Source organism: Onthophagus taurus, chromosome 2 (assembly GCF_036711975.1).
Source record: "Onthophagus taurus isolate NC chromosome 2, IU_Otau_3.0, whole genome shotgun sequence".
Lineage (NCBI taxonomy): Eukaryota > Metazoa > Arthropoda > Insecta > Coleoptera > Scarabaeidae > Onthophagus > Onthophagus taurus.
Genome location: NC_091967.1, coordinates 11,699,211 through 11,711,600, shown reverse-complemented (window position 1 = coordinate 11,711,600; position 12,390 = coordinate 11,699,211). Strand labels below are relative to the sequence as shown.

Here is a 12,390-nt window from a genome sequence, read left to right as displayed (position 1 = left end):
GCGCTGCACGCGATCGCGCCAAAACGTTGTAATATCCGGCCAAAACAAAGACCGGGAAATTTAAAATTTTATATTTAATTCTAAATATTTATATATACGTGTGTTATTAAATAATTGCATTTGTAGAACAAAAATGATTAGTAACCAAAATATTTTTATTTCAATTTAATTTAATTGTTTAAAACAGAAAAACTTTCCATGATTACTGGCGGCCTCTGTTATCACGATCAGGAAATAACGTAAATAATTGATTTTGCTTCAAGATGGCGCAAATCTATATCTGGTTATTTGAAATAAATAGTGAATGAACGTTTTTCGATTCTGGCAAATACACGATGCTCCAGTAAAAAGATACTAAGAAATAAAGGGAGAGGATAGAAGAGATATACTCGAAGACGGGTTGAAGGTGAGGATGAGTGCGGAAATGGGTGAAGAATTTTATACAGCTATAACCTAACTACATATGTCAACCAAGCTTGCAAATCGACCTTTTTAGATGTTGTTGTGGGAATTCTTTCAACTTCACGGCTGTGATATGAAGCATGACAATAACAGCATTGTCTGGTGGCACTGTTAATATTTGATCAAACCATCTTTCAAACACTTGAGCATTCATTTCTTAATGGTACTTAATAGGTTGTCTTTTTACTTTCGAAGAGTAATAAGCCATTCTCAACAAAACCTCAGATATGCAAAATAATAAGGCGTCTCTCTTTCCCTACAGGATTACGTAAACCTGTATTCAGTCCCTCTTTAAACGATTGTGGTCGATTTTTCATACTGTCATCTATAACACTGGTCTACAGTGGTTTTGTTGTCTTAGATATAAGATTGATTTTGGATATATTTATGCTCACAATTCATGAAACTATCAATGATTTTGTAAGATTTGATACATTACAAAAATCGGACAACAAGAAACAACATAACAGATATATTTATAATGTCAGTTTTGTTTTAAAAAATTAGGATACATCGAAGTAAGTAGAGAGGAAAATGTGGAAAACATGTTATATTTCCATAAAACACCTTTTACAATCTCCAATCCCATCGACCCTGATACCTTTTCTCCATCATTTTTAGATGCTGGTGGAACCGCTTTCCCTGTTCCTCACTATAATTTTCTAAATTATTCGGAAACTTTTCCAAGCTTTACTTTTCGGAACATTTCTTTTTTTTTTCTAACACTAATTTTACATTTTCATATTCTTCTTTGATGTTTGTTGAATGGGCAATTGGAATTGATGCAAATTTATTTCCATTGTGCAGTAAGACGCATTTTAAACTTCTTTTACGGTTTAGGTTTATATTCTTTTAAACCCATGTCTAGAAGTGTAATACGCATCATACGCAAATCGCGTATTGCAATAAAAATACTGTGATATTGGTTGCATACTTGCAGTGCTGACGTCGGGTACAATAATTAATTAACACACTGTACTCAACAGAGGAAATACAAAGAAGGAGAGTAGTGTGATTTAGGTCTAAAAAATTTTTTTTGCATTTTTGACTGATTTGGAATCTTGACTAAACAGGCCATCTTTTAAAATAACTTGCCAAGGGTGTTGTAATACTCCTTTTTTTAGAAATCGTGTGTCAAACTTAATAGACAAAAATTCTTTTAACCTAAACTCGATCAAACTAATAGTTTTTTTTTTGCAAAACTAACGACTTTTGTTGTTTGATTTGTGATTTCTATAGTAGCATGGTTCACAAGGAATACATTATTAAAAAAATCACTATTAAATTGGGAGAATTTCTGACCGTAGTACCTAAAGATATGATGTACGGGAACGATTTTTAACATTTTTAAAAATATGTCTATTACCACTTAACTAAGAGACATGGAATTTTGGTTGGCCTCTCACCCGGTGCCTGCTTGACGTTGAGTTTCAGGACACCTGTATACATTATATATATGATATAACATCATAATTATCTACATCGATGGCCTCAACACATTCAAGTTTATGTAAACGGCAAATACAAGGACATCAGATATCTCAACATACCCTACTGGTGAAGACGAGGATAAGCGAAGGGGCAGTTCGCGTGGTCAGGTTTTATAACTCCAATTTCAGATAAGCATCCGATTGTTGTACCGTAGGTGGTGAAAGACCGTCGGACCATCTAACTTCAATCCCATCCGAGGTAGATCGATTCGCACCATTCGCTAGAGGGGGTCCGTCGGCCTTGATGTTTGCTCGACCGACCCCCTCAACCAAGTCTTCACCGCCGCGAATCTTAAAAGCAAACCCTCCATATCTCCCCGAGGTAAGAAAGTGGCCATTGAAGCCGCCTCCACTTTTCAGTGTCGGCACTTACAAAGGCGCGCTTTCAGTCTATCGGTCCATATAACGGCCACGGGAAACGAAGTGCCTACTTTAATATAAGCAAAGAGATTCTGATCAAACGATAAGCTTCCGAGAACGTTATTTTGCGAATTTTACCGAATCATGTTATTGATATATAAAGAATTGTGCTGGCTTTTTCAAGAAGACAAATAACGTAACAAGATAAGACGAGAAGTATGTGAGACAATTGCCGGATGCTTTAGGAGTTATTCTCCCGTCGTTACATTATTAGATTTAGTAGTAACTAAATGATGTATCATGTAGCACCTCTTGGGTATCTCGTGCGCAAATAACGCGAAAAAAAAGACAGGAAACGAACCGTGAAATTAGAAAAGAACGGTCGCATTGCGTGGGTGTTGTGGAAATGTGACAGTTGTCGTGTTAATTGAGACTCTTTCATTAGTTTTCTGAGCTTGTAACGGATATTCCACGAATCTTATTCATCCGACGTCTACACGCAATCTAAAAGTAAATTTTATAATTAGGATTAGATATTTTAATTAAATTTCTTTTTATTTTAATTTTATTTAAGTAATAAGACTTGATAAAATCTATCAAAAACACCTATATATTACAAAATTAATCAATCCTTGACGGTCTTTGTATATGTGAATCGAGGGTTTGACCTTCCTTGAAATTCGTATTCGAGGAATGATTGCGTTTGAATGTCGCGAAAAATAGCGTTAAACACCTCACGTTGACACGTTGACAAGTAACTTTAAGCGAAAAGCTCCCCTTTATCCGATATATTGGCTTTATTTCTCGTTTATTGTTTTCTTCTATTGCGAAACAATGGAGGAGTGTATTTTACGATTTGAAGCAGTGGTTCTCAATCTTTTTCTGACTACGGAACGGACATAATATTAAGAAAATCTGTTAACTTGGTAAATTATTATTTAAATACATACGGGAGAGATTGTGTAAAACGAATTGCCGGAGATACAAAAAAAAAGATATTATTGTTTGATATAAATGTAAAAAATTAAGAATTTGTGTCATTTCCGTTTTTTATAGTCAAACTAACACTGATAAAATTAGCACTGATGGACAGTTACATAATTCATTTATTGAAGGAATTAGATATTGGAAGTGGTAAACTGAGGAAACTTTTGCCCAAGACCACAAGGGCTTATTTCAGAAGCATCTAATGCTTGGCATATGCCAATATAACGAAATGTTGTGATAAGAAGAAAGTGTGCTGGTATTGTACGACTAAAGGACAGGCAGATTGTCCCAGCAAAAGCAGAGGAACTACTCCCCATGACATCCGCATGTCCAGATCATATGAGAATGATTCAGGTTTGAACAGAAAAAAAACTGAGTACAGGGTTGGGTTGGGTTGGGTTGGGTTGACGACCGGTATACGATGGTTATTTTATCTTCGCTCGTGACACGGAATGTGGAAGAATCAATACATTGTCTGTGCAGAGAGAGAATTAAAAATTGTATTGGAATTATTGCAGTACTGAGCCAGACTTTGAATGATGGGAATATTAGTATTGGGAATGGATGCGAATTCAAAATCGCCTATGTACTGTGATAATTGCAATTTTAGTGAATAATTTGTATGTCATGACTTTGAGTGGGTGTCTTCTAATTTTTTTGGTCTGTGCGAAAATATCTAAGACATTGCAAAATTGATCATTGTCCTTCACCTTCTCTCGATAGACACTTGGTATGCAAAGTCAATTCAACCGTTGATCAGTTATTCTAGACCTGAGCCAGGTTTAAATCTTATTCATCATTTCACCTTATTCATCATGAAGAAGTTAAGTCTTCTATCTCGTATTCATTATTTGCAGACCACAAACTTCTAAAGCCACTTCCTTGACTGTTTCGTTCTTTTTCACATCTTCGTTCCAGAAGATGAGATGAATGGCATACGTAGCATGCCATTCATTGTTGTGTTGCATGCGGAAAGATAGGGAATAGTGAAGAGGCGTTATGACTCGTTGGTTTGTTGCATCAACTACCGGTGTTGCGAGACGCACGTTACAGCCGTCGAATAACTGTAGGATTTTGTAGGGGTGTGGGGGCGTCTGGGCGGTTTATCGATCGAATTTGGCGGCGGCGCCGTGACGTTTTGGTCGCTTTCGTGGCGGCCACCGTACGGACGTACGGGAGGCGGCATTTGACAGCTAAGTGTTCCGCTGTGCGGCGGCAGTTAAACATGGCACCAGCTCCGTGAATTCCGCGTTAGTGTTTTGCAAGAGTTCGGCGGTGTTTCCGACTGGTACATCGTTCCCGTTTGATTGTTTTGGTCATCCGATAGGACGTGACGATTGAGTACGACGCAACAACGACGATTCAATCTGGAATTTAGTCGCTAAAAGATTTAGAAAACAACATCTTGACGCGGATTTCGTTTGGAAACCGAAGGACTCAGGTAAGATTAAGTATTTTCATCTTCAATAATCTTCCTTTCGGGGATATTAACGTGTCAGAAAGATTTGCTTTTGTCGAGGATAAAAATAATCGTTGATATTTTGATTTGCCGTCCGTATTCGTTTTGGCGGGTAAATGGTTTGCTAGTGAAAGAGTTATATAATTTATAGTATAACATTATATATATCGTTATATTTATTTTATGAGTAATACTTTAACAGTTAATTAGAACAAAATAGTAAATTTTTAGTAGGTATGATAGAAATGTAAATATTCAACATAACAACCAACAAACATTTGACTTAAAATGCGAGATATTTTCCAAACGTATATTTAGGTATATTTTAACAGCATCCATTTTCATCAATCTGATTGATCGTTCGAAATATCAATTTAACTTTATCAAACATATTCACTTGATTGAATAATCGAGTTATATTCAGGAATTTACATTATTGATGCTTACAATAAACAGATTTTTGGTGAAGTTCAAAAAATCAACTGTATAGATATTAAAAAACTATTTTTAACACTTTCAACTAGTTAAAAATTTAATATAAGGTTAAACGTAATTAGGTAAGTATACTATAAAAAGTTAATAATACACTGTCGTATTATTTCAAATTGTCCGTTAGTTAGAGCCGGATGTCATCAATCATTTTGTTCTCCGTTTAACTGCAAGCGTTACGAACACTTTACATAAACTGTATACTTTATTTCCAATATTTTACAAAAAGGATTTTTTTTTACATTTTATTAAGCGTTTTATCGTCGCCGGATTTATGTACTGATAATAACAGCAACGCTTCGTAGTTGTTCCGTTTGCTGTAACATAACACACAAAAAAAAAGGCAATACGTCGGTGGCAGTTCAAATGAGGTGTAAAAGCCTCAATTTTCTTCAAAATTGCGAGACTTTTTTATGCGAGCGTTTATATGGCCAATAATTCACATTGTTTGCCTGAAAAAAACAACATGCTATTTTCTCATATCGTTGCTGTCAAATCAAAAATTGGTAACTGGAAATTAAAGGGAAATACGCTTATATTTAAAAATCTATCTGTAACGTGGATGATAACAATCGAAGGTTTCATTTGAATCTCGTAATTGTTTTATGATAATGCTTTGTCATTGTATCTCAGTTTCCTTTCAAAATCTTCCTCATTTACATGATTTATACTAATTAACGAACTGTTATAAATGTTATATTCCTAGTTGAAAAGCTTGCTTAAGTACTTCCATTCGATAAATCGCTATTATTGTTGTGGAACGGCGGCTAATATTAATGTTTTGAATATTATACTTGTATAATAACAAATTCTATGCAACGAACCCATTCAAGTGTAGGAGAATTTTAGGTCTGTACACAACATCAATGCATGCGCAGGATGAATAAGGTACTTCTAATCAGTGGATTCTAAATTATTAATGCGATACTGGATACGATACTGGGAATTAACCCAACTTCACACACAAAAGTAATATATATCATAACATATCACATTGATGCTGAAAGAAGTTCCTAAAATTTCGAGTATTATTTGATATTTCCATTTTCATTACCGTCATATCTAAATATTCTTATGTGAAGGGTAACCTAGGTTTCGTATTACTCTCGTTTTCTGAAAGCAAACCTTTACCGTGTTCCTTCACCATCCTCTCGTCTAACTCTTGCTTGCCTTTTAGTCAATACGCGATATTTCGTCTTCCTTCTAGCTGCTTTGGATACGAGGAAAATGTCCTTGATAATAAATTCTGCAGATAACCCAACAGGGACCGGTAAGGTTCTTTTTTGATCCACTTCCACTTTCAACTTTTTTAGTCTTAACGTCATATTTTAATCTTTTAATTTACGAGTTATCCCATTAATTCAAAAAAGGTCATTATCATCAATAGTTTCCAGTATTTTACATCTCCATTCCGTACTTTTTGAGGATTTGGAGTTTAAGTCCCTCCAATTAAAATTGCTGTATTGGCGAACTTTGAGGTGATTGACCTCATTAAACCTATTCTTGCCTATATCAATTAATGCGTGGTTAAAGATAATGGGACACTAATTCGGATTTATAAAAACTTTTCTATGTTAATGTAAGCTTAACATCGATAAATACACATTCATGATTTAATAACATCAATTCTGGATTAAATAAAGTTGTATTAAAGACCATTATTTGGTTATCTACTATACTTAATTACGACTGCGATTGATTAGGTTCCCTGAAATAACGACATCCCTTGGTCGAACACTCGATTAATGTCACGTTTAGCGTCCATTAGTTTATAATCACATCAATTGCTTGGTTAATTTAATTTTTGGAAATCTTAATTATAATTTCAATCGATTAACGTTTAATTAGCATAGAATTATAGATTAAAGACAGATTTTGTGTCAAAGTAGGAAATGATGTGGCTGAAAAACTGCTGAGAATACGATTTTGTCAAAATTATATTTCAAAGTAAGTCTGAATAAGATGGCCAATTTGTTAAAAGCTATGGATCTGAATTTGGTTTCCAGAACCAGAATTAACCTCATGGGCTGAAACCAACACCAGGTCGAATACGTTAGTGTTCTTGTAAATTCCTTGAGGATATCTATAGACTTATTGTTGAACGAAGCGACATAGATATCGTAGTGGCAACCATTCGAATAACCAATCGAATCATGTGAAAGCACGACTTGGTTCAATTGGAAATAGCATGGAAAGAAATAAAAAATTTAACATTGTGGGTAGGGACAACTTTTATAATCAAACAATACAGATTATGATAAAATGGTGATTAATGTGTTGTAAAGTCAGTATAATTAGTACCAATCTCTGAATCTTACGAATCGTCATTTACAGTCGCTGAGGAGTGCCCCTGTTGATGATTTCAATCCTCCCTATCGTATAATGGTCGTCAAATGTGCACCTGAATCTGCCAATAAAGATACCGACGATCGTCGAAAGCAGCGATGTGTAAATATACTTGCGCTTGGCATTTGTAAATAAGCAGCAAGTAGGTATCTGTAAAATTCTAATATTATTTCTATAAGTTCAATTGATTTTGTGTCATTCTGCTCATATTATATATATGTATAGAGTATTTTATATACTCTAGGAAAATGATACGTTAAAAAAAGTATTTCTTGTAAGAAAATCTTGGTGTTTATCTTTTCTTTAAATCCAAAACTATTAAGAAAGGTTAAAACTAGGATAACCCTAAAAGTTTGTATCCTGGAATCTAGAAGGGATTTAAACCAAAACTTTTACTTTCGGTTGATCCTAAGACGGATTTGTAACAAAAAACGTAAAAAAGGGTCGAAAATTCACGGCTTTTTGTTTCCCTTTTTTGATTTATTTAACAGTTTAAAGATTTTCACTCTTGAGAAGTTCAGTTGGACTCTTTATATTTGCTTAATCTTTGTAGGGTTGTGATATTAGATGTAATTAGTTTTAAATTCAATAAAAAATAATATTGTAAAATTTTATTTGTAGCAACGTTTTCGTAATGAATTCCTTTATAAGATGACAACGTTTTAATTAATTCTGGGAAAGGAAATTTTATGATTTTCAATTTTCAAGGCGGATCGCAAAGAGGAAAACACCCCCTCCGGGTATAAAACAACATCTTCAGAAGACGAATAAAAATTAAACGAGATTCTCAAAGGGGCACTCGGCTTCCTTCTTCCGTCTGGTTCTTGCTTAGAAAATTAGCGGTCTTCTGTAAAGCCGACAGGTCTACCTCTCACCCCATGGACGATTTCAGGCAAGCTAGGGAAATTACTTTTAATTAAAATCAACGTTCATAAGTATTAATTTTAGTGTGGCAATTGAATCTTTGACGTTACAATGACTTTTTTAAAGTATCCAGATGTTTATTTTGTGGTAAACTTTAATGAATCGTTTTGCAATGAAATTGTTTTTAATTGAATTAGACCGTTAAAGGATAACGTAGTCTGGATAATTCCCTAGATTGCCGTGGAGCCAAACGTACTGTTTGACTTTTTTATTAGTTCTTATCGGTTTTGTGGAGGGCGTTCCAGGATTCCAGGTGAGCTGCGAGAAAGAGGCAAAAATGCAAATGTATGGTAAAATTGGCGGCATGGCGCGAAATTAAAACGAGAAAGTTTCCGCCTGTGGGCAAATTTTTATTTCCCATAGCAACTGAAAATTCCTGCCCGGAGTTCATTTTTGGTCTCGCACCGAGGACTGCGTAATAACTTTCGTAAAATTGGAATTAAGCGGGATTTACGTTAGCCGAATACAACCAATGGGAATAATATGCATAATATTTATGTATTTGTATTCCATTTGCTCAATCTAGATCTAAAACCATAAATACTTTCCAATAACAGTAACATAATAAAAAATGTCTTTTTTTATGTATATTTCATGTGTAAAAGCTTCATAAATTGAAATCTAAATGTTATACGAGGAAAAAATGTTATTGATTCAAAAATTTAATGATGCTATAAAGCTCTTCTGGGAATTTTATGAAGTAACCCCTAAAAAGTCAGGTATAGCAAATTTACATTAAATTAAATATAGGTCGTATTTCACCGTGGTGGTGAGAAATACTCACTCCCCTGAAATTTGCTAAGGGGCCATTCAACCCCCCAAAAGTGCCCCTGTGTCCTGTGTTGGTAACTGGTTGTAATTTTAAGGGTCGTGCCACTCGGCAACGACCTCGTCGAACTCCTCAAATTCCACATCGACAAAGTTGAAAGCCTTTGGAACACCCAATACACCGGCATTAAGTGGAAATTTATAGGTTCCGTAAGGAGCGCCTTTGCAGACGGCGCTTCTGTAAAGCTCATTGTCATTCGGGTCCCACACGCGCGCTCAAACACCCACTTCCGGTTTATCTGGGGCTCTACCGAGGTCGCTGATGTAGGATTACGGTAGTACGAACTTTTAATCGAATGTGATAAATGTTTATTTTCCCTTACTCAGTTCTATCTTGAAAACAATTTGAGAAAAACTGAACAAATACAGAACAATTTTATAGAAAGAGTTTTTCTTAAATTCGAAATAGAAATGTATTACACATTCTTCAAAGAATTTAATAATAATTGAATATGGCCCACGTTATTGTTTAGAAAACACTTCGAAGAAACCTTCTATTCTTAGCATACGTGGGTCCGTGCATGTTTATCCTGAACGATTATCAACACGCGAACGGTTTTGTAGATGATTTGTCGAGCAACTTGCCATTATATTCTGAATTTCAATGTGAATGTAATTGACACCGGTAACAATTGAAGCGATACTGTAGCTAATAATTACAGCTTGGAGAATAATATATGTTGATGAATTGAGCCCTGATTACCAATAGGTATATGACGATTAGGATGAATAACAAAAAATTACACACAAGTAAAGAATAATGCAATTAAACATATTTCCGCCGATAACGGTACATGCTCAAATTAAAACGCAAGTGTAAGTACTTGTTTAGTTATCTCCTCGAGTTCGAATTAATCCTAAACATAGATTAATACTGCGAATTGAACTATATCACTACATGCAAATTTACTTCCAAGTGTATCATGAGAAGGACTAATATTTCAATGCATAAGGTGGCAGGAATACTGCAACAGCAACTTTCACGTGTACGAAGATTCCGTACACGTGGAAGTCTAATTTGTCTTTATAGAATGCGATGCCCCGTGCGATGATAGCAATAAACCTCTCAAAAACACTTTTACCCTTGTAGAGTTTATAGAATCTATATGTTTATAAGTAGCGTCATGGAAAATATTTTGGCAATATTTTCGTGGTTTTTGTTGCCACTCAACTCCTTTTCTCTCTCTCTTTCTACAGCTTTGTTTTTGTCCACTACTGGACCTAAATCATTATTGCATCGTCATTGCAAACTTTTTGGCCAAACTTTGGCTACTCAGCTAGATCATTTCAATTATCAAAACCCAGCACTTCAAAAAATCGTTTTTAAGCCAAGGTTTTTCAAAGTATCCAAAACATCTCACTCGGCAATAACCACCACAACTTTCAGGATAGCAATATTGTAAACTTTTAAAACAATAATAATGTTACAAACCTAATTAAACGCAGAAACATTGATTTTATATTATCTTTATATTATAGACTTATTACTAATAATGTAGCAAACACCGATTCTAAAATAGACTAAAATACTTTTTTTCTGAATGTTGATCGTTTGTGTCACGTAAGATCCACATCACTATTTATGCGGCTTATTGAATTATGTAATAAATAAGTTATACTCGTAGACATTGATAAAGAATGATTAGATCGTTTCCGAAGTGAAATTATCTACTGAATCAAATATTAATGACGCTTTCAATTTGCATGGTTAGAAAAGAATCATTATGTATCAATTTTTTATAGCTATAGCTTTATATGTTAAGTATATTTTATAATCAAAGTACATTAAATTAAAAACTAAACTCATTACTCATGAAAACTTGAAACTTTACGTTTAAAAAAAGCAAGTTACACTGGGAATCATAACATATCCTGTGAAAAAAATAAAGGGAACCTACTAACGAACTCGTGCTAATTTCTTGTGAATACACGAGAAATTAGAAAAATTGCCCACTGGTTGCCCTTAATTAAACAGCCGCGGGCACATAAATTAATAGGTTGCAAACCGATCGCGTTTTTCTTTTAGAATTTGCATACACAGAATTTTCTATGCAACTTGGTTTGCTACCGGAAGTGGAAGAACATTTTGCCGTTGGCAATTCTGAGTGCGGAGTTATCCGGATTCGGATGGAACAACGTGTGTCATGGCGCGGGAAAGCGCGGCTAGAGAACCAGATAAATCGAATCCTGTTTAACTTCCGTTCTGGTTCAATTGCAAGATACCGAGTTTCTCGAACAAGTTTCAATTGCCGGACCGCGCTCAGGAATGACATTTGTCCGATTTCTGCGATTGGAATTGTCTTGCTACAGGGTAAAGTTTCGCTCCCACTTGTGGATAAACGCTACAGATTGTATAGCGGAACTTTGTGGTTTCTGGTTTAGTTAAACTAGTTATGGTAAACTTTACCGTAAATATTTTAATAAACAGTTATAGTTTTCGAGTAACAAAGCTGTTAATTCAAAATTAATTATATATTATAAAATATCTACACACTATCATATGTTCAGTCGTTATACTAAATAATTTAAGATTTGAATTTAACATTTACTTTGGTTTCCTCTGCATATAGGTGGATTTCACATTATTTATTGAAGTAATATTCATATTATCAGCTCGACTAAAGCAATTATTCATTAATAACGAACAGGTATTGATCTATCGCATTTGTGTTTATGGAGTTTCGTACACCACTATGACAAATGATCTTCACGTTAAATATTACCAAATATGCAGGCTAAAAGAATAAACTCATAAATATCAGTTAATTTCGAATGTGAATGTGAAGTAACTATCAATCATACAATATCAAACCTCTCTACCAGATACGTGTTTATTCAACAACCGCTAGATGCAGGAGCGTTGGTGTTAAAGCTTTATTACCACGATAAAGTGGTAATTTAATCATTCTTCCTTAGACGTACTTTACTCGGTAATCGCTTCCACTATAATGTAAACAATTTATCGTTTGAACGGCACCTGTTGTCTTGGCACTATACTATTACCACCTGCGTCACAATGAAGAAATAATGGATTTAATTGTAAGT

General features: G+C 34.6%; 1 protein-coding gene across 1 annotated transcript in view; it reads left to right on the top strand.

The window, feature by feature from the left end:
* Positions 1-3,710: 3,710 nt before the first annotated feature.
* Positions 3,711-12,390, top strand: part of LOC111425833 (Heparan sulfate 3-O sulfotransferase-A) — a 60,231-nt gene continuing 51,551 nt past the window's right edge. The window contains exon 1 of the mRNA XM_023060092.2: positions 3,711-4,740. The gene's annotated coding sequence lies outside the window, so the exon portion shown is untranslated. The remainder of the gene's footprint in view (positions 4,741-12,390) is intronic.